This window comes from Cavia porcellus, unplaced genomic scaffold, assembly GCF_034190915.1.
Source record: "Cavia porcellus strain 051 isolate PalLab524CR breed Dunkin Hartley unplaced genomic scaffold, mCavPor4.1 scaffold_29, whole genome shotgun sequence".
In the NCBI taxonomy this organism is placed as follows: domain Eukaryota; kingdom Metazoa; phylum Chordata; class Mammalia; order Rodentia; family Caviidae; genus Cavia; species Cavia porcellus.
In genome coordinates, this window is record NW_026947512.1 from 15,846,997 (window position 1) to 15,870,752 (window position 23,756).

The following is a 23,756-nucleotide window of genomic DNA, read 5'->3' on the forward strand; positions in this document are numbered from 1 at the left end:
AGGCAAGATGAAAGTGCCAAAGACTTCCCAAAGGCCCTTCTTTTTTCCATCCCTGTTTAACATCAATTAGGGGCTTGCTTTGTGGTTGGTGAGCCCTTCCTTTAGGACTAAAACTGCACATTATCATCTAAGTAGACACTTCTTGAATCAAATAATTAAATTGTTTTTGTTTGAACACTATCTCAGAATCACAAATGGAAATTTTTTCCTTTGTTAATTAAATTATTTTGGGATGAGGATAGTAATCTGGAATATGTGGCATTTAGGAGAAAAAGTATTCATTCAATCCAAAGAGAACGAGAGGCTTTGGGCAGCCAAAGAGCAGCTGAAAGATGCTGCTCCCTGCAGGTGGGAAAAGCTGAAGACTGGAAGGACCAAAGGCTCAAACAAAATTTTTCCATCTTGCAATTTTTTTGGTGGACTCACTTAACTGCTTTCATGCCCAAAAAGTAACCTAAATGGCCGTTGTCCCATGGGAAGAAAGAGAGTATCAATCCCTTGAATAGAACTAATAGCCAGTCAAGATAGTTTCTGAGAGAATAAATGGCAAAGCCACTGCAGGCACCCCTCTGACTAGAGTGCTACCTAAAATCCCTGTCATCAAGAGGCAGTGGCTCTCTCAGATACCTGTGGCTGCAAAATCATCTAAGTGCAGAAAGATTGCACAAAAAGCTACCAGTCTGGGGTGTTCTATTGATTTAGAAATCTGTTTTGTGCTATTTGCCTACTCTGAGATCATTCCCTAATAGGCACACTGCCCCAGAAATAAGATCTAGGACACTGATCTCAGGTAAGTGAAATACTAAAGGTGAACACTTCATTCTGTAGTCAATAATGCATTTGATGAGCAGCCAGAGAGAGAAGATCATTCTCATCAAACAAAGCCTAAGAGAGAGAAAAAATATTTTTAGAATGTTTTCCTATGTTCATGTAGCTTTTAGCTCCATTGTCTTCTGTTTTTAGGAAGAAGACCCACCTTAGGATGGCTGTAGTCTAGTTGGTTGTCTACAAACTCATCATCTGTATTTTTCAGTGTGAACCCAAAAGAGAGAATAAAAAACCATATTTGACAGTTCCAGCAATGCAATTTACTAATGAGAATGTCATAAATGCTCTTGTGCTAAAGAGATTCATGTTAGGATGCTGAGGGTTGGAGAATAAATTTAAGCATCACTTAAGCATGATTTAGGGTGATCTACTGTTCAAAAATTTCCCAGGAATCTCCTGCTTTTAACTTTCTTGTCTCCTGCAGATACTTAGTTCCGGACAAACCCTGAACAATTGGTTGATCATGAAGCAGAGAGGTCTTGGTGAATCTTTTTCATTTTGATGCTTGCATACACAAGTCCAGTGCTGTTTTTATGAACTCTGGGCTTGGTATAACACAAAATAATTATGGTGCCTCTAATGTGGCTCAGAGGGCAGAGTACTGGATGGGGAATCAGTGTTTCTACCAATAAAAATATCCATGACCTTGGAAAAGAAATCTCTCCTCTTTCAATCTTTTGTTTTTCCCCAAATGGAAGAATTCGCATGGATGTTTTATAAGGTCCATCCAACTCTTCCACCCTGTGGTTGCTTCCTATGAATTTAAAGTGTCTCGTGTGAGCATTGAGAAGATGCTCTTGCATACCAAGTCTCCACTTCTCTGTGCATATGAGGAGGGGGAAGGACGGACAAATAAAATGTAGCAAGGACAGAAAGAAGTTCAGGAGAGCTTCAGAGCTTCTATTTCAAGAAAGTCAGAGGATGTATTATAAATCTATTCACTTACTGTCACAGAAGTCCTTTTAAGCTCCTAAGCCAAATCTCCCTTTCTCCTACCTTAACACTGAAAGGAAAGAAAATGTCCAAGGTGACACAGGAAATGAGTGGCAAACTAGTTTGCCTCCACAAATACTGTCTTCTGGTCAGGCTAGGCTGGCTGAAGAGTCAGAATGATGGCTCCTTTTTCCTCTCCTTTTGAACCAAATGGAGGATTATGTTTGATAAAAGGAAGCACAGGAGAAAGGGAATAATTTCGAGGCTCTTGTTCTTCCAACTCACTGTCTAACCCTTGACAATGTTGACAATTTCAGATATGGGTTAAACACAGCAAGGGGAAGTCAACGCTACACCTTAAAAATTAATTGTTCAAGTACTAGGTCATTTCAGAGTAATGTACCGTGAAATTATGTTATTCTGCAGAAGAATTTCCATAAAGTTTAACATGCCGTGACACATTTCTTTTCTCTTGGAGTTTATTTTTTTAAAAAAAACTATATAAAGAGATTCTTTGGAGTCTGGGGTGTGTGTAAACCTTGCTGTAGACAAAGCAGGATGCATTAGGCAGGGTGTACAGACTGGCAGATGCTGCTGGGTCGCTGCTGAAGGAGACCTTATTACCAAAGCAGATCTTATAAAGGCACAGCTCACTAGTATCTGTGGAGGCAAGTGCAGAAGAAGTCATTAGTCTTGGTGCTTTTTTACTGTTATTCACACTGGGATAATGAGATTATTGGAATATTTTTTTTTCCCTAATGAGAATGAGACAGAACACCTTGGTCTCTAAATGATTTAGTCACAGAGGGAACTCATTACTCTTCCCTTGATTGCTGTCAAATGCTGGAAAATTGGAATATTATACTGATATTTATTGTGATGGGCAATATTTTTCCTGCCTTCTCCGTGTCAAATGAGATAGGGAAAATATTTGTCTGGAAAGCAGTCTGTTTTACAAGGCTTGTAGAAAGGAAGACAGATGAAGATTCAGGATAAAGAACCGGGGGTGGGAGTTAGAAGGAGGATAATTGGAGGATGGCTTTTTTCTGTTTCTCTCTCTGTCTCTGTTTCTTTCTTTCTTTTTTTTTTTTAATCAGTAAAGCTATCCCCTTTAATTTTCTGCAGTCTTCTCTTCCAGTTAACTCACCAGTGTTTGGGGCTAATTAGCCATTGTTTAGATTCAGAATAGAAGGTTAATTTCAAGGGGAAATGGGTTTGTGTTGGTCTGGAGGTCATTAGAGGTTGCTACTTAATTTGTGTTTCTTGGGAAGGAATCATATCCTGGAAAACTCCTCAGAGGAGCAAAGAAGGTTTTATTTTTTCCTCTCATGCTTTAGAACCTTTCACCTGAGACTTGTCAGCCCAAAGTTTACGAGGCCAGCACAGTCTAATTGGGTGACTTGGTGCACTGAGATTCAGTCCAGGTCATAGGTGACATTTGCAGCCATGCAGGACAAAGAAATTCTTAGTTCTATCTTCTGGCCCTACCCTACCCCAAACTCCTTCAAGAAGATCATAAAATGAAAAAAAAATTAGGCAGGGAAATATTCTGTTATCCATGTGTGCCAGCTTTTGGAAAACAGGTATTTCTGTATAACATCAGGAAATTTTAGTATGCTGGTTGTAACCAGTGGGAGAATCTTACAGTTTGAGCATTTTTTCTGTGATTTACTGATACTAATTTTTACTAGATTCATGCAAGTTCCTGGTAGAATATAGAAATTCAAGCTCATATCTTGTTATCCTAATTTAGTTAGTTGGGGCAAGGACCTATTCTTTTGTATCTTAATAAGATCCCCGATCTCCCAGAACTAATGAAATCCAATAGCTATTATTATGGAAGAAGAGATGATTTCCCAGGAAGTAAACTGACTTGCCTAAGACCACATGTCCAGTAGACAGCAGAGCTGGCCTTGGTTTCAGAGGCTAGATTGATGTGATTTGTGGATACACGCAGGATTTACCTCTGTGTTGTTTTGGGCTGCACCTTCCTGTGTTCCCACTAGCTGTGGTGGCACATGCTTTGTGAATGATTTGTAGCCCTTTGACATCTGTTTACACCCTCCCTTGTGCCTGAGGTGAAATCCAGGGAGCAACAAAGTTTATTGCGGAGACAAAACACATAGCAACCATGGCTCATCCAGAGAACAGTGATTACTTAGCACAGAGGGGCGGGAAATGTGTGAGCCCTTGTAGACAATGAAATACAGGACTGTGGCTGCACCAGGAGGCAGATTTTGCACCTAGCAGCTTTGGCAAGCAACCTGACCTTTCATTACTGTTATGGTTTGAATCTATGGTATCTTTCAAATGCCTCTCATGTTTGGAAGGTGATCACAGGGGTGCTGTTCTCACCAGTGAATTAGATGATGAGGTCATAGCTGACTTGTAGGTGTGGGGAGCTGATTGAGGTGGGTCACAGGAGTTGTGACCGGGAAGGATATTATCTCCCTCCTTGGTTCTTCCATTCTCTCTCTGGTTCCTTTATTTGATCTGTGAAATATAACCATGTTTTCCTCTATTGTATGTTTATCGTAGAATACTTAACTCCAGGCCCTCAAAATGTGTGGGTAATTTCCTCCATGTATGAGTCAACCAATTCTGCAACAGATTCCAGTTGATCATCCTCTAATTCAATTCATTTTAGATACTATGAAGATGGCATCCATTCCCACAGAATGAAGGTTCAGGAGTTCAGGACATGCTAGCTAGAAATATGCTAAATTGGTCTGTTAAGGACTTCAAGTTGAAATCACTTGAGGAAAACTACCTTTAGAAAGGGCCATTTACCCTGATTTGCTTACAACATTGCATGTCATAAAGATTTTTCTAAGGGGATGTCTTTCATATACCAAGGCTGGAAAATAGTCTTAGGTGTGGTGTATGCCTATAATCCCAGTTATTAGAGATTGAGGTAGGAAGAATGTGAGTTGGAAGGTAGCCTGTGTGACTTGATGAGACCATGTTTCAAAATAAAATGAAATAGACTAAGGGGTGTAGTTCAGTGATAGAGTGCTTACCTAACATACGTGAGACCCAGCATTCTGTCCTTCGCACCTCAAAGATTGGGGCTACAGTGATCTGAATAAATAAATGTTGATGTAACCCCTATTTTTCACTACCTTCCACCTCTCCTCATATGTATCTCTTTAGTATCTATGGCCCTAGAATTTCTTCCCTGGTCCAGATACCCATTGGTCCTGTCATTCCTTCACATACTTCTATCTTGTCTAAAAAGCATAAAAGCATGGTGCTGTGGTCCTTTCTTTGGAGTTCACTCTCTTGTGATCTCTGTGCACATGTAAATTTAGTAAAGGTTGCATGCTTTTGTTTTGTTAGTCATTCTTTTTAAATTAGGTGTCTGGATCCAGTCAAACAGCCTATCTAAGAATTATGGAGGAGTAGAGGAGCTCTACATCTCTCTCCTCTACAGGGGTTCAGACACTGGTCACTAGTAGCTTGTTGCCCATACTTCTAACAAACTGGCCATAAATTAGGTTTCTTTGCTACAGTGGCTAGTAGAACTCAGGGAAATGCATTACTTATATCTCCTGAGTAATTAAAAAGGATACTACAAAGGACATAAATGAACAACTGCATGGAAGACAGGCACAGGGCTAGGCAGGTGTGTAGGAAGGGCTATGGGGATTCTGTGCTCTCTCCAGGTAGACCACCTTCCAGATATCTCCCCCTATTCAGAAACCCAGAAACTCCTCAAAACCAGTCCTTAGGAGTTTTTAATGAAGTTTCATAATATACATGTGATAGATTATATCACTGATCTGGGTGATCAACTCAATGTTCTTGTCCTCTTGCCTCTCTGGAGGATGGGGGTGAGATATGGTGGGGCTGAAATTCACAACCTCGAATCAAGCTTTATTCTTCTCTGGTGACCAGCACCTCAAACTGGAAGCTATGTAGGGACTGCCAGCCATCAGTCAATTGTTAGCATACGGAATGGCATTCATCACTGGAGATTCCAAGGGCTTCGGGAACACTGATTAAGAAAAGGGGATAATCCCAAAGAGCACACACGTGTTTCCTAATGCCATAGTGATCTATGGTCATTATTGCTGCTATGGAGCACGTGAGGTTGGGGAGTCCAGCATCATTTCCATCCAGCGCAAATGACTTCCTGGGAAGTAAGGGATGGTATATTCCTGTCACGCTTAGTTAGCTTCAAAACAGCTCACATCTCACCCCCAGTAAAACCACTTATTTACAGCCTATTGATGTATTGACAAGGCTGGGAAGCAAGTCTGTCCTGAGGTAAGAAGTGTATTCCAAAGAGGTGAGCGCTAATTGTCCCAGTGATAGAGTATTTATTGGCTACGACATAATTACTCTCTTTGGGGTCACGCATTTACCTCTCAGTTGCCATGTACTTCTGGCCTTAGGATTGGGGCCACGGCAGGGTGTGGTCACTGAGATTCCAAGTCCCAAAACAATCAGCAAACATTCCCTAGAGTTGGTGGCAGGCCCTGTTCCCCACGGGATGGATGAAGAAGCTTAGCTTCCAAATCTCCTCTGGAGGCTTTCTTGGACGCGTTGAAGTGGACTAGGGGGCCACAAAGGTAAGTGAGGAAATGGCTACCTGCGCAGCTTATGAGTAAGACCCTTGTTCCAGGAAATTAGTACCAGGGCTTTGCATGTAGAGATAAATGGCAAGCACTGGGCACTGTGTTAATAATATCTCTGTTATTTCATAAGGACCCAAAGTCCACAGCTGCATAGTTAGTGATGAGTCCTTGAAAGCAAAAAGTGTGTGTGTGTGGGGGGGGAGGGGTTTGAAAGCAGACTCTTGACCTCTGTGCATCCAGCTGCAGAAAGAGGCTACGAGGCTCTGCTCCTGGTATATAAGCTGTCATTTCCTGGTAGTCTGCCAGAGATGATTTTGTGTCTTGGGGGGAAACTACAACCATCCTGGAGATTATGAGTGAGGAGACTGAGGCTTACCTGCCACAACCACCCCTGCAGGCTTCAGTGTAGACACTGATAGTTCTGTGGTTTTTCCCACTGAAACAACTTGCAGAGCTCAGCATGAGACCAGGAAACTGGTGGGCCCTGCCTGCTGCAGTCTTTGTCCCTCAGGCAGCGAGGTTTTTGTTCATGTAAGTTTTGCTTACATTGCCATGTCAGAGGCTGGCGCCTCTCCCTGGGAGAGTGAGGAGTTGAGAGAGGACACTGGCTGTGCTGGGAGAAATGGGCTTTCACCAGAGCCATCTGCCCAATAAGATTCTTTATTTCCTTATACATTTTAAAAGCAGATTTATTGCTAGTAAAAATGCTGGCTGGACAAATCTCCCTCATGCTGTGCACAGACTTTTTCTTCTTTTGAGTGTTTGTAAACCTCTCTAGGTATTTTGTCTCTTTGACATGGACTGGTGGAGAAATTGAGGCAGTCTAGATTCCCAGCTTGCACTGTGGAGGCTTTGTGGCCTGCCACCTATCTTGCCTGTCTAGCTCTAGGCACATGTAGAGGACCTGCAGCAGCAGATGGAGAGAGGTAAGGCAGACCCAGAGCAGCAAAGGCCCAGGATGAAAAAGATTGTGCTGTTCCAACTGGACTGGAGCCCAGCTTTGTGTTCCCTGCATTTGTGGAAAATTAAATCACAAATGAGAGCAGCAGAGGGCCAAAATGCAGCTAGAGACAAAAGGGTGTTAGCCACAGGGTGAGGGCTTCCAGAGGAGGAAGGCCTGGTGACTTGTTCAAAGCCTGGTCTGCCTGCCATGTTCAGCTGCCGCTGAGCTCCAAGCCTGCAGTACTGTCACAGGCCCATCCCACAGTGTCCTGTCTTAGCTCAGTCCCTGGAAAGCATGGTGGTAAAAAAGAAGGCCTCAGACTTTCTCTGGCCTCCTCCATCTTTTAACTTTCCCTGTGTATTCTTGGAGAGACTCGGGGAGTAGGGCTGAGATCATTAACCAATTGACAGGGGGAAGAAGGAAGAGGAAGAGGAGAGGAAATGAAGAAGGAAAAGGAGGCCAAAGGGAAGGAGGAGGTGGAAGGGCAGGTAAAAAGGGAGGAGGAGAGAAAGAAGGGGAAGGAGGAGAAGAGACAAGCTACTGAGAGCACAGCACCTCTTCACTTCCTGCACCCCGAGACACAGTCTCCACCAGCAACTGAACTGGTCTTTCTGAAAGGCAATAGTCTCCCCATATTTCAGGACATGGACTAGAAATAAAAATCAGTAGCAGGAGGGTGGACTCAGCCTGGCTGCATTTGTCCTGCCAGGCATGGCACTTGCTCTGTTCCAGTCTTGATTAGCAAATCACCCCTGCTTGCATTCTGACAAGGCTTTTCATCCTGCAAGATCACACAGCATGCTTCAATTCAGAGAGCTTCTCCTACTGCCTGTTACGCATGATTCAAAAGATTAAAGACTTCTTCCTCTTTCACTCCCAACCCAGGAACCAGAGGAACATGAAGTGCCATTTAGCGATTTCTTTGCATTAATTGGTGATCATCTCTTGATCTGACTTGCAGCTCCCAAAAGCCATTTCCCTACCTGGATGAAGACAGGCAGGGCTTAAGTAACAGAGTCTCAGCATGGTGAGGAGAACCAGGCTGTCTCTCAGGCATGTCATGCAACCACACACACACACACACACACACACAGCCACTGTGTCTGTGTATACACATGCGCACATCTTGGCACACATGAAATATTTATACACTACCTCAAACACTTGTTTAATGCTTCATAATTTAAAACATGAAATAACGTATTTTCATGCCCGTTATCACAGTTGTTGTGACTTACATGACAGCCTTATAAAATTTACACCATCAGAATCCCCATAATCCACAGGGGATTAAAGTTCAAAAAGATTGGGACTGGTGTAAGGTCACACAGCTACTGAGAGACATATGTGGGGTTCAGACCTAGTTTTCTTTCTTAATGCAAACTTTCATGTTCTTTCTATTATGTGACAGGTGATAGGGCACCCTGTTACTGAGGCCCTCAACTTTGCTTGGTAATGTATTAAAGACTATTTCATCTGAGTTCTTAAAATAGTCAAGATATAGATTATTCCTTTTCAGTGTGTGGGAATTAGATCCGGGATTGTAACCTTGGTCTCTATGCCTCCATAATCATGATCCTCCTGTGACTTAGGGGGCATGAACAGGTGCCAGGGTGGAGACGATGGGAGCCCAGTGCCATTCACTTTGCTACCAAACAGACTTGGGTTGAACTTTATCATTGCTATCATTTATCAGCTCTTCAACTTGGACAAGGTCCTCAGTCACTTTGAACCTCAATTTCTCAGTTGTGGCAGTAGAGCGGGACTCAAAAGGAGTATCCTAATTTGTGCTGGGCAGATTAGAGGGTAGATTAAAGGTAGCTTTCTAGCATGTTGCTTAGCAAATAGTAGGCACACAATAAATGCACCCGTAGACATTCAACTGCTATTTTAGTCTGAAGTTTTGCTATATTTTGTTTGCATTGCACACTTGGCTATAACTTATAGCTCTTATAGATTTAGGCATCATCTAGGAACAGGACATTAAAATCCAGAGGATTTCTGAGGACACAGTAAGACAGTGGGAAGAAAGGGAGTCTGGAGGGCAGAAAGGCTCTGAGGGTTTTCATGCTTGCTTCTTCCTTCTCCACTAGGCCCAACTTTGTGCCCACATGAGCGGCATGTTGGCCAGAGCTGCACACAAAGCCTCTGTGTAGCATGGTACCCTGCCCAACTATGGAGACAGGGACAGTCGTGCCTCTCCTTCCTGCACCCCTGTCCCATAGCCTTTTCTTTGGCTTTGTCTTCCTAAATGAAACAAAATCGCTGCAGTATGAGACAGTGGGCTGACAGACATTCCAAAATGAGCCACCTCCTCTACCCAGCAATTCATGATCCTGACTTTCTGCTCATTAGCAGAGCTGTCACATTAACAGAGTTGTTCAGTGACAGGGACATCTGAAAGACAGGATTAGTTTACAGAGTAAGGGCTATACATCCCTTCAGATTTGCAGATATTATGCAATGTTTTGGAAGCTTCAAGATAATGAGGATTTCTGTCTCTTTTTGTTACCTTATATCTAAGCTTATGTTTTACCTTTTCTGTCTTAAAAAAATAAATTCTCAATTGTTTTCCTAACTCCTTTCCTCTGACACATGTGGGTACTACATTTCTAGGCTCTTTGTATTATTTCTGTTTTTTTTCTTGCCTCTGATGCATGTGACATCTTAATAATTCTAACACCAGGAGTGGAGAAATGAGAAGGAAACAGCATGACAGAATACTTCTGTGCCATTTCAGAATTAGTGATATTTTTCAAGAGTGATCAATTATATCACTTAACTAGAGAGCTCATATTATAAAGGGAAATATAATTAGTGGCAAATGTGCTAAGATATATAAAGACAGATAGGCCATCTAAGGAATGAGGGCTCATCAATTTTTCCAGGTTCCATCAGCACAGCAGTTGCTTGACTCCATCTGAGTGACCAGAGAGTGAAATCACGCTCCCTCTGAGTGTTGCCAGTTCTGTGGGGAAGAGCTGCAGCTGAGAAACAGTGGTCTGTGTCTATCAGGTCTACCATGATCACCAGATGTTTTGCCAATCTACCTAGGTCTCAGTTTTCTCATCTGTACAAAAGGGTTATAATGCCTGTCCTTTATGTCTGCGTTGGTGCAGTTGTAAGGGTTAACCAAACATAGGGACATGGACTTGATTTGAAAATGAAGGTATAGTCTTGCAAAGGAAAACTCAGAATATTATTGCCCTTTGAGCTGAATATTTTGGTGTAGGTAGATTTGACTGTCTGGAAACAGATACAACAGACATTAACTTGAGGGTACAGCAAAGCATGCAGGTCAAATAATTCAACTATAGCACACACCATGTAATCAGAAGAGGAAAATATCCCATCCAAAACGTGAGATGGAGCGAGCACATGGAGGCTGGGGGGTTGTACATTTTCCAAAGCAGTTACAAAACAGTAGTTCCATGACTCAGGAGGTTAGTAGAAAAGATAAAGCTGGAGGCCTCACACAAAAGATATTTGTCAAAGGGGTCAGGAAGGGTACTGTTTAGGAAGCTAAGGTAAGAAAGAAAGCATGTCTACATTGGGATTTCAGTGTTAGAAGGGAGGCATTGGAGCAGAATTACTGGAGTGTAAGTACTAGGACTGACTGAAATACCAAGAGGGGAATGGGATAAGAGAAAGATGGAGGAATCAAAGATTTCATCAGTTATCAGTCTGGGCCATGGGGGGATGGGTAGGCCACTGACAGAAATTCAAAATTCTGGTTGAGGGCACTTAGGGGTGCAGGTGGAATGCATAATAAATATAATGATCTTAATACTGATTTTAAGGTTCTCGTGGGACTTACAGTTAAAGCTGCCACTTATATGCTAGAAATAGCTCGGAGTCCAGGAGATGGATCAAGGCACTTTGAAATGCTTAGGAAAGAGGCAAAGCCATTAGCATGGAGAAATTCTATGGAGAGAATGAGAAAAGATTTCAGAACTGACGCAAGACTTTCACGAAGTTTACTGGAAGGTGAGGTAGATACCTTGACTGTAATTTGCTCACAGAATTTTCTGCTTCCTTTAGAAAATTCCTACCTTTCCAAAAAAATAGGAAAGAAGGAACTGGGAAAGCATTCTCTTTCCTGAGGAAGTAAGCAGAGGTTCAGAGAATTTTGGGAAGATTCACCCATCACTATGTAGCCTGTGAGGAGGTCAGGGCTGGAGCTCTGGTCAGCACACTGTCTCCAGAAACTAGATTATTCTGCAGCTAGTTAGTAATCACTCTTTTGGATCAGTACGACAGTTTGATTCTCTGTATCCAGAGACAGAAAATTAGCCCTTCTCTGAGAAAACAAATGTCTGTATGGCCAGTGTGTTAACAGAAAGTCATACTCTTCTTGATTGGAGTGCTTTTAAAAGTAGTAGCTTCTCAATGCAGAGGCACTACCAGTTTGCACTCTCTTCCTAAAGTCACAGCCTCAACACTGCCAGCTGAAGGCAGAAACTAACTGAACCAGTATATTGGGAAACACAGCCACACAATTTTCCATTCTGTGGCTAAAAACTGCCTCCCTGATTCACAATGCCAAATGTGGCATCTTAGCTTCAGTATCTCCCAGGGCCTGGGTATTATTTTTATTGCATTGTTTATGTCTGAGCATGTGGGTGAGTGTTTATTTTTGAAATCACAGACATATGCTTTACAGGAAGGGTATTGGTATTTCAAAAGTCATTGATGTTTTGGGTTATTGTATGCTAGGGATGTGGGTCACTGCTGAACAACTTGACATAAACATTAACAGGCTTGCAAACCTGTTTTCAAGCGAGATGTTCTCGAGCAATATTTATAGCAAAACTCTGACCTCAAGGCATCTAAATGCGATCTGTTTTTATATCTCATTTTTTCCTCTGAATCCTTCAATCTAATTAGGCTCACATCAGTATATTATTATGGAGAGTAATCATTCCTTTCTTCTAATAACATTCATGGATAATTTTATTTCTCATTTCCAGCCTCCTACTCCTGTGGTGTAATTAGTGTCTTTGGCACCTCATGACGCTCAGAATGAGTTGCAGCTGCTAATTGCTAATTGAAAAATTAGAAACTCAGTTAGAAAAAGGATCTAATTAAAATGAAATTAGATAAAATCCCTTCAAACCAGCTCCCCCCTTTCTTTCACTTTTCTTGGTTTTTCTTTCTATCCTTCTGCCTTCTTTTTCCACTACACAAATATTAGCACTTGAAAATATGTAGAAAGGCCAAAAGCAAAATACTTTTCCATACTTGGCTATACAATGTCTTTTCTGAGAGACCTAGGGGGAAATGTGTATCAGCCTCTCAAACTGGGCTTTGTCTCTGTTCCCCATGAGTGTGAATCCTACCTTACCAGCAAGATTTTGAAGCCCTCTCGGGAGGACACATGTGTGACCAGCCCTGTGTATTTTTCCTGCATTTTGAAAGGTCACTGTTGAGCTCATGACTCTGAGTTGCAGGGATCCACTCACTTCTGAGGTGAATCCGTTTCCTCCCGCTTCTGTACTGCATCATCCTACCTGTCTAGGAAATGCTCAGTGCTCTAGGCATTAAAAGTAAGCCAAGGGCCCCTTCTGTCTCCAAAGTACTTACAATCTGTTGAGAAATCTAGACCAACTGGGAGAGGAGACTAAGATAATGTACAATCAGAAACAAAATAGTTTTTAATGTATGTGCTATTTAGTTTAGGACTTTAAATATTTTTGAAAACCTTGTACATGTCAAGCACTGTGCTAGAGATTGGGCACACAAAACACATATCATGTAGTTTCCCCTGTTAAGGAGTTCATATCTATATATGTGACTAAATGATGAGTAATATTATTTGACAAAGACAATAAAAGGTATAATTTGGCAGGCATTGCCAACTTAATAAAGAGATATGATTGATGAATTTTGGCAGATTAGAGGAGGGGACAGGGTTACTTACTGTTGATGGAGTCATACCAGTATAGGATTTTACAGAGTATGTAGCAATATACCAGATAGATGAGCCTTTATACCAAGAAATGTGTTTAAAAACAAAAGACAGAAAGCAGTAAGGTGACTCCTAGGAGCATAAGTGGTTTGGCATTTCTGAAGCCAGAATTGAGAGGAGATAAGGCAGGAGAAGTAGGTAAGAGGCTGGATTGCAAAGAACCCATTGTGTTTTTGAAGCTTAAAAGAGTCACAAATGGAATTGAATATTTGAAGAAAAATTTCTTAAATGATACAGAATTTATGTTAGCAGCTAGGAATTTTGTTTAGTGAAAGAACTTTCTAGATTTAAAAGCATAGTGAAAACCTGAATATTTCAGTCTGACTACAGCAGAAGAAGAAGTTAATACAAAGAGAAAAATTATGTAAGCTCAGATGACAGTTTAAAAAATCAGGACAAGGGATTTATTTTAAAAATAAAAATAGTTATTTTCATTGCATGCTATCCTCTGGACATAGAAATTGACTCTCTTTTTAATTGTGGAAACCTCAGGATCAGACACTACCAATCAGGACCCAGTGCATGCCATGCAGGTCCTGGGAGGAGAACATGCCCAATTCACGCTTTCTGTGAGTTGGTAGAAGCTGTGCTGGGCCTGGGAGGAGAAGCCCATTCACCCATCCTGTGGCCCAACCAGCATGTGGGCTGGGAGACAACCCCTCCCCCACCCTTCCCCCTCACTGTAAGCAGCCAGTTGATTTGGAGGACAGGCTGAGTTGATAGCATCTGAGGTACCAAAACAACTTAATGCTCCTATTGTTTGGTTGACTTTGAAGGCCTGAAGCCAATGGTCTTGGCTTCTATTGAGAAGATAACAGTGTGCAGTGCAGCAAATATCGCAGTTTTTGAAATCCAATACTGTTCTCACTAATTTGTTCTGTTTTATTGTTTTGTTTTATTCAATATTCTGTCTTGATTGTTTTCATTCTGTTTTGTTTTGTTTGATTTTTCTATATCTGATGGTATGGGCAGTAATTTTGAAGATAACAAGATGCATTATGGTAGCCATTGTTGATTTCCTATTGTCCTGTTTGGAGGTCTTGTATCACTTTCACTGTTTGGTTTTGATTGACTTTATTATGTTTTATTTTGTTTGGTTTTATTTTCTTTAAAATATGCTTTCATTCTTTTGCTTGGATTGGTTTTATTCTATTTATTTATTTTTTATTTTATTATGTCTGATGGTATGGACAGCTATTTTGAAGAAAACAATAGACATTATAGTGGTCATTGTTGATTTTCTATGATTTTGTTTTGAAGTCTTGTATCACTTTCATTGTTCTATTATGGCTGGCCTTTTTCTGTTTTGTTTTGTTTGATTTTATTCTCTTTAACATAAAACATTTTTAAAAAACAAAGTACCAATCAGAGTTATAGAGCTAATTTGTGACTTAGAGGGATTTCAATTTAAATTAGTGTTACTCCTAAAGCTACTTAGCGAACAGTACCCACCCTGCCCTTTCAATCTCCAGCTCCACCTACTGTGCCCTGTCCCAGCTTCTGCTCAGAGGCTTTATGAGGAGGAGACCTGTGATCTGTGCTGGTGGCAATGTGTCCTCCTCTGTGTCAGGCTGACCCACGAGTAGGATGCCACTGTCTTTGGGCTGCCAGTCCTTTGTGACCCAGTGTCACAGGCAGCCGCTACCAACTGGCCTGGGAGCCGGTATTCAGGAGGAGCTGTTCTATTGTTAAAGAATTCTCAGTCAACAAGAAGAAAGAAGATGAATGAGGAGATGTGTAGAGGACTGGGTTGAAGGAGTATTTCCCTTTGCGTGTTTTGGAAAGAGGGAGTTGGGAACAGCTAATATCAGAAATCCATTCAGTATTTATTCAATATGTCTGGAAAGCTCCAGGGATCTATTTTGCACTTTAGGAATAATCACCCACACAACTTTGAAAATGTAAGTCTCAGTGTTCTGCTTCTCGTAATTTATTCTGATCTTAAAATGTGGTGGAATGGCAATTTTAAATAAGTTTTGCCTCCAAGAAGTCCTTCTCTACTGCTAACTCACACTCCTCATGTTGCAACTCAGCTTCCTTCCCTGTAGCTTATCACAGTAGAGCCTGATGCATTTCACTGACTTATGTCTTGTCTTCCAGAATAATTAAACTGCTCTGGTTTGCTCCTGTGGGCTCACGTTAAAGTAAATGGGAGCGTTAAAGTAGATGGGAGGGCGACACAGCGTGTTGGTTCAGTAATTCAGCTTTGCACTGCGCTATGTCATCTCAGTCCTAACCCTTCCACTTAGTTGTACAAGCTGATAAATCTTTCAATGATGAAGCTGAGGATAAAAGTGAGGATAGGGACTAGCTATGTATTTGTTTGTGTTGAGAATTAAATGTGACTGTACATTAAGCATTCGGTACACATCAAATGCACAATCTGTTCAATAAGTGTTATTATTATTGTTGAACAAAAGGGTAGGAAGACAAGAAAGATGAAGAGAGGATGGAGGAGGATTGCTTGCCCTGTTGATAACTCCCGATGCCCTTTCTGGTAGGATAAGCCTGTGTGCTCCTGGCTGGGTTATAGAATGGAAACCTCAAGGGCAGCTGTGGTTCATCTGACTTGCCAATGCTACTTACCTTCTAAGATACCTGATAGGCACCATGCCATCTTGGTGGAGAGAGGTGGTCTAAAGCACACTAGAAACAACATGGTAAAACTGTTGTCATTTGTAGAAGGAAAATGAGCAAACAAGAAAAGACAATTGGTTTAAACACAATTTCAGGTCCAGACACTGGGCACAGCTGCCGAGATGGCACCTGCTCTAAATGGAGTCCTCAGCGTCACTCTCCTGTTTGGTCTCACTTCTCCTTTCAGAAGGAGCTCTGAGCTCTTCTGAAAAATTCCTGGGAAATTTTCCACCTCCTGTATCTCTCCCCTTTGTAGGGAGAAGCAATATAATTAGTAGCTAAAAATGATAGGAAAGCTAAATAAATTATCACTTCTTGGGAAGAAACTTTAAAGAAGAATTCCTTTACATGCCATTCCCCTCTGGAAGGCATATTTGACAAATGAGTTTCTAGAGCACTGTAAAGAGAATATTTGTGGATTACAAGTGATAATACCCTTGACATTCAGCATCCATCAGCTCAAAACTCAGGAAATAGATTGGGCAGCTTGCCTTTTTGCTAGACCATTCTTGGATTGAGCATCCTTTTTCCCTTTCCTCTTCTACAAATCACTACGGCACATCAACCCAAACATGTTGCAGCATAACATATCAGGGAAGTGACATTTTTCATGCTTTGCCCTAGATTCTGTGTTTTCTCAAATCCACATGCAGAGAATTACCTTGCCTCTGAGACTCTGTGCTGTAAAGTGAGGCATGAGAAATTGCACATCAGGAAAGACAGTATGTGAGCCACATCCATATTCAAAGCATGGTCCTACTGGACAGGTCATTTCTTCTGGGGTTCCAGCCACTTCCACCTCATTGTACCCTGGAAACCAAGGCCAACACGGCAAAGCTATTGCTATTCTAGCTCAGGAAATGGATTTTCAAAGAAAGGTGGCTTTGAAGATTTCAAGGTGAAAGTCACTGTTAGCTGGCAGAGCTGGCTGTTAGCAAAGAAGAAACCACTGGGGGATAAAGAAGGGCTGGGGCCTCTCAGTCCTTGCGATGGCTAAGCTTTCGTTCTCAGAGAATCTGGCCATCCTAATTATCTGTCATGTCACCCTGGCTCTCACAGAGACGATTATTTCCTTCTGCGAGTTTTTCAAATCCATTTATAGGATGTGGAAAATTCTTCTCCCCTCATCTTTCAGAGAGTCTAGGCATAAGAGTTGAGGTGGAGATCACAGGAAAATTTCTCATCAAGGACTTTTGAATATGGTAATATGTTTACAGAATGGCAAATCCTCTAATTTAGTATTGACAATACATTTGAGTTAACAGACACTGTTTTTTGATTTCTAGTCTCTGGGAAGGGAGGGTTAAAATAGTGCTAATACACTGTACTAATATATAGTACCATATTATACAGTGCTAATATACAGGTACTAATATAATGTACTATAAGACTTATCTAAATGTTGTACATAAGACTTTGACAGTTGGACCCAAAGTATGCCAAAATTAAATGCTTTAATGAAGCAAAGTCTATTGCATACAAATATCTTGAATCACAATGCACGATGAAGAAGTTGTCATAGAGAAGGCATAGCAAAAGGAATTACAGAGAAGCATCACCAAAGGAGGTCTGTCCATTGTGAGATTTTGGTGAATCCATCAAGATTTAGAGATTAGCTTTTGACTTTTGCAAGTTTAGTGACTTAACTTGATCAGTATCCTAGAGTGTACTAGGGAGACCCACACTTGACATCAGTAACAGTGACAGAGTGTTCATTATAATCGTGTGCTTGGATGTATCCTTTGCAGTGCTAGAGGGTGGTGGAGTCTAGCACCAAGAAGCGTGTGAGGCCTCGGGAAATGGTGCTTGATATGTTTTGCCGCATGGCCAATGATTGTCCAGCTGGGTAGATGAGTAAGTGGATGTGTGTGGGTGGTGTAAGTAGATGGAGAGAGAAAGAGGCAGAAGAGGGAAAGGGTAAGGGAAAGGGAAAGGGATATAATGGTGCTGTTGTCCCCGCTGATCCCCCTCCTTTTGAGCTGGGGTCTTACTTGTGTTGCCCAGTCTGGTCTCTAATTCCTAGGCCTAATTAGGTGATCCTCCCACCTCTGCTAGGGCTACAAGAGCACATCGCAAGGCTCAGCTACCGATTAACATTCATTAGATGGTACCATGTGTGGAGCACTGGCACTGTGGCAAATACTCTCATAGACTCTAATCTCTAGACACTCACCTTCACAGTAATTCCAGGGGGAATGCTGAGGTTATATTTGTTATTTTATTAATGAGAATGAGATTTAGAGGAAGATAACATACCAAAGATACCCAACTAGTAGAATCAGAATAAATTTACAAGAGATGAACCCAAGCTGGAACTCCTGAGGTGACATCACATTTGTGATTTCTTGCAAGCATAGGCTGTCCCTGTAGATCAGCCAGAGCGGAAGGTGACTTGTAATCACAGGTGTTCTGAGAGCTGAGCCTCAGAGTGCAGACGTGTTTCCATGATTTAAAGGTTTCTTGTTCTCCAGCACCTTCCTGCATGTCCACAGCAGGGGCGCTCCTTCCTGGGGCTGACACCACACTCTTCAGAGCCCTTCTTCCCTGGACGAAGCTGTGTTTCTTGTGTTCTGGCTTCTATTACTCATCTTTCACATTTACACTTTCCTAGAAGCCAGGTCCCCTTTAATAAGTTTTTAACAGGTTTGTTTTTATTAGATATATTCTGCATGGGATTTATAGCAATCAACAGCTACTCTTTTCTTTTTCAGCTCCTCAGGTATGGCAAAGAATAATGCCTGCTTCACCGGATGGGGCAGTCTCTCCTCATCTGAGCCTGGAGATTTTACATTTACTGGTTGAGTAGATTGGTATCACTCACAGAATTTCATATTATCAAGTTAAAGTTGACTTTAACGAAATGTGCTATGGTTTTTAAATTTCCCATAGGAGAGCAGACCATGAATTTTGGCTGCTCTCCCTGATGTACCCCAGTTTGGGACCTGCCAGGCTTCTGACTTTCCCCACTGGTCTGTTGGTCTCTGTCTGATGTCTCGAGCACTTCAGAAAACTGCTTTCAATCATATAAATGATTCTCACGCGAAGTAAGCAGATTCAAAATGGACACATTTCTTAAATCCATGTGCCTGCTTCCAATAAGTCCATGTTGATATAAAATGTCAAGACTACTGGGTATTCTAGACACCTGTCAATCTCAAAGTTATTCATAAACTCTCTCTATTGTGACAAAACTCTTCTATACTCCCTTCTTAACCTTGTGTACTTTGAAGGTAAATTGATGACACCTTAAGTTCAAAGGAGGCTGAAAGTGTATTCTGAGACATTTTTTTTGAATGAAGAAGCAAGATAAAAACCTACTCTGAGCAACTACTTTGAGGCTAACAATATGCAATATATTAACCATTGTTAATGTAAAAAATAAAATACAACTTACCATAGGATGGGTCAAATTACTTTCTGCAAAAAGCAAGGAGCTACTGATATGGCCTTTCTTCTTAAGGACACATTTTATCACTGTTATACTCCCAGGAATGACAAGGGCTTTCTTCTTGTCCCCTTTCTAATCCTTGGTTGGGCCTACTTGTATGTGTGCATGTGCACATGCATCTGCACACACAGACACACCAGACACACATACACACACCACCTCCCAATCCAAGAACTAATCAAGATTTTCCTTTTACAGATAATAGGCCATGCTTTCATGTTCCCTCATATTCTCTGTATTTCTGAATAATGTATCCTCTAAGGTTTCCAAGTCCTTCATTATCTGCTTATTTTCTGTTTGATATCCCCCCATCCTGCCTAGCAGTTTCTCTGCTGCAGTTCAAAATTACTTTTAACTATGTCTTTAACTCATTTAAAAATACCTTCCCTTCATTTTAGACTTGGCTTTCTCCTAAACTAATCTCTGTGGTAGGAAATTAAGGTCAATGTACATTAAATATACCACCAATCAGAGTTTGTAATGAGACTCCTCTCACTTATTAGTTTTGCTTTAAATTAAGTGGAATGATAAATGGAAGGGACTCGGTGCATTGAAGTCCAAGGTCTCAACTCTCCTACCCAAGCACAGGAATTTGATGCACAGAGAACTGAGCCTTCAGTCACGTTCAGGCTGGCACAGAGGGAAGCTGCCTTATAGGGAATGAACACAGTTCCACCTGTCTGTGAGTCCTGCAACTCATGTGTAGGAACCCCAGGGCAAAAGTGCCAAATGGAGACTTGCATTCCATATGTCTCCTTATTTAAACATCCTCAATTATGCTAACGAAGTGTCATGCAAATTCTCTTTTAAAAATTCACACTGAGTTTTACAAAGTTCTGTTATTGGTTTGATTTCACTACACCTAATTGACTGGACAAGGATTGTGAAGATAACGAGATATACTATAGTACCTATTACGGCTATCCCAGTATGCTGCTTTGAAGTTCTGTACCAATCTCACTACATTGTCTCTATTGGCTTTGTCCTGTCTTGTTCTGTTGTATTTTTACTACATTCAAAATAAAATTAAAAATAAATTCACATTGACAATTATCCCTCAATAACTACCAGAAGACCAGATCTACATTTAGGACTCTTAGACTCAGGACTCTCAGGGCTCTCCTGAATGTGGTGGCGGGGGCAGGTGGGGGCTGGGGAATTCTGGCCTCTGGCCCATGGTCCACTTCTTTCCTTTCCTACTTCTGGCTCTGATGTGTCCCCTAGGGCATTTGAAAGCGTGCAGGTGGTCCTGTCTGTGCTCATCCATTCTCTGTCCAGTCCTCACCACCAAACCTCTAGCTAGAAGCCTGGGGAAAGGCAGAGGAGGCCTGGCCAGCTTCTGCTTGTGACCTCTGAACTAGCTGAGCAGGAGGGAGGTGAGCATGAGAGTGTGGTCTAGGCAGAGGAGAAGGGAGAGCACACTGCCTCCGAATGGACTTCTTATACCATGGGGTGAGGAGCCATGAGAGGAGGATAGAAGGCCCCTCCCAAGTGCACGGCTCTGAGAATAGGATCTCCTTTTGCAGTCAAAAGAGAACACTGGTTTTAGAAACTCCATGGAGTTTTAGGTAGAGAAGTTAATATGAGAAGCAGAGCTGACACCACATTATTACTTTGGAGGTATTTTCATCTTATTTTTATTAGTTTCTATTATAAGCAATAACCATTTTTATTAAATTAATAGACATTATACACTCTCAAGAATTCTCATAAATCATTCAGACTGCTGCTGCTTTAAATACACAAAATAATCCATGAGCTCCAAGGCATCTACCTCTCTCCTCTACCTGCCCCATTCATATCATCAGCAACACCTGCAGATACACGCACACATACACATATGCACACATGCATGTGTGCATGTGTGCGCAAACACACATGCTGAGGGCCAGTCTAACCCAGAGTGAACCTTGGAGAATAAGTCTCGTGGTAAATCCTTCTGAGCTGTCAGAACCCCAAGAAAGCTCTGATATGTATCCCTGTCCTTTTGGACAGTGTAAGAACTGAGACCAAAGGAAAGGAAGTGGCTTGCCAGTGTTTCACTGGCAGGCAGGAAAAGTGCTGAGTGCACATGAAAATAGAAATGTTGCAGCCACTGACAAGGTCTGGGGAAAGAAAAGCAGCCGAGTGCTGTTCCTTGACAAGTGGATGATCCCCCAAGAAATTAACTCTTTCTTTCTGTTTTAGGAAACTTCTGTCTACTCTTGGAGGAGGTCAGCTAATTAGAAGGAATAAAAATGTCTTCACTTGACTCTAGAGAGAGGAAAGTGTATAGAAGTTTTCCAAGAATAGAACTATTTACCTCAGGAGGAGGTAAAGGTTTGTTTTAAAAAGTGAATTTCAAGGAGGCAAAATTTGCATACAACAAAACTCATCCACTGGTAGAAGTGGATGAGTTTGACCAATGTTTGCAGTCACATGTAAGATTACAATCATGATGCTATTTCCATATTCTCCAAGTTCTATCCTACACCATAATTTGTTTAATCTTTTTCCATTTGATGTATATTTGAATTGTTTCCAGTTTTTGATTAAACTTGAAAAGGGAAGAAACTTCTAGAACAAAATAAACAAACACAAAACTCCAGAAAATTCCCCAATATTTTCTGGAGTTGCCTGGCCCTCATAGTGAGGTTGTATTGGTATTATTCTCCTTCTGGATGTAAATAGTCTCACAATATACAAGCCTCAGATAAGCTTATTCTGAGATCATAACAAAACAAGGCAAAGCAAATCCACTTAATACTTTTATCTAAGTGCAAGCAAAAATAATTTCACAAAATACTGAATATCTTCTCATGGCTAAAATGAGTAAGTAATGCTTTTTACCAGTTATGGCTTGTCTTCCCTTTAAATAAGATTTTTGAAATAGTCATAGAATTACTTTTCATTTTGTCAGCCCCAGTCTAAAGTAAACAACTACTTCCTTAGTAGACGGCACAAGTCACCCAACACAACTCGGAATCCTGTGACAATTCCTTCCTAAATAGCTCTTACTGAGATACCTCAAGTTTCCCATGGTATGTGTTCTCCTTTACTGCAATGAGTAATAAATACAAGTAGTTCAAGGGTAGATATGTTTTTTGGAATTTTTGGCTAGTGGACTTTCACTTTAAACATTAACAGCATGCTGGGGATACAGCTCAGTAGCACAGCGCCTGCCTGGTAAACATTAACAGCAAGTCTGTGTACATGTTTTATTTCTTTTCGATGAATCTAGGAATGCAATGGTTGATTTGTATTGGCATGTAAAATTTTGTAAAATGTTGCAAAACTATTTTCCATGAGAGTACACTAATGTGCTTTTCTATCACCATTGCTTCAGTTGGACCACATACTCCCCAGCACATTATTTTTCCACGTCTAAATTTGGCATTTCTACCTGGTGTGTTCTGGTAATTCACTATGATCTTAACGTTTATCTCCCTGTTCACTACAGATATTTCTCATGTAATGACCTAGCTGTTTAACAACTGTTAGGACTTACAACCAACTGTTAGGACTTACAACACACTGTATGGACTTATGACCTGCAACTCAGACATGTGACGTTTTTGGATACTGTTCTGTATATCTTATTCATAGAACCTCAGTGTCTTTTTCTGGTATAACAGACCTTGTTTACAACAATACTGTAATATTTGCTGATTTTTCTATACAGTGCTCTGCTATATATTGTTACGTGTATTATGCTGCTGCATGTAAGTGATGCAAATAAAAATGAAGCCATCAAGTTGGAGCTTCCTTTGACCATTTCTTTATTCTGAATATTGTAATGTAGGTACTATATATAATTTCTCATTTACCAATCAATCCAGTGAATGATCTATTCAGAGGATTAGATCTCAATCATTAAATGAAGAATATCTATAATGATGAATATCTTTTAATGTGCAGACATGTATTGTAAATATTTTTTGGTAAAATAACTTCTTTTCTTCATTTTTAAGTTGAGTTGTGTCTTTTACTGTGATAAATATTAAAGTCCTTTATATCTTTTATATTCAAGGCTTTTATCAGTTATATTTTACAAATATTTCTCCTAGTGTGCAGTTTACATTTATATTTTTTGTAGGAATTCCTTTTGAACAGCAAAAATTCAAAGATTAAAATAAAAATTTTGATTATATTGTATTTATCAATTTTGTGATTTTTGTTTTCTATGTCCCAAATTACCTTGCTTAACTTAAGCTTGTAAACATTTCATCCCATTTTTTCTAACAAATTTTCAAAGACTAGTTTGTACTTTCTACCTACAGCATATTTTAAAATACCAACCACATTTTAATTATTCACTAGCTACATGTAGCCAGTGGCTATCGTATTTTTTATTTAAAGAAAAAAAGTAAAATAGAAAGAAGGGTAGAAATAATATAATATATATTTTTTAAATTAACACTAAGAGGGGCTGAGGATTTA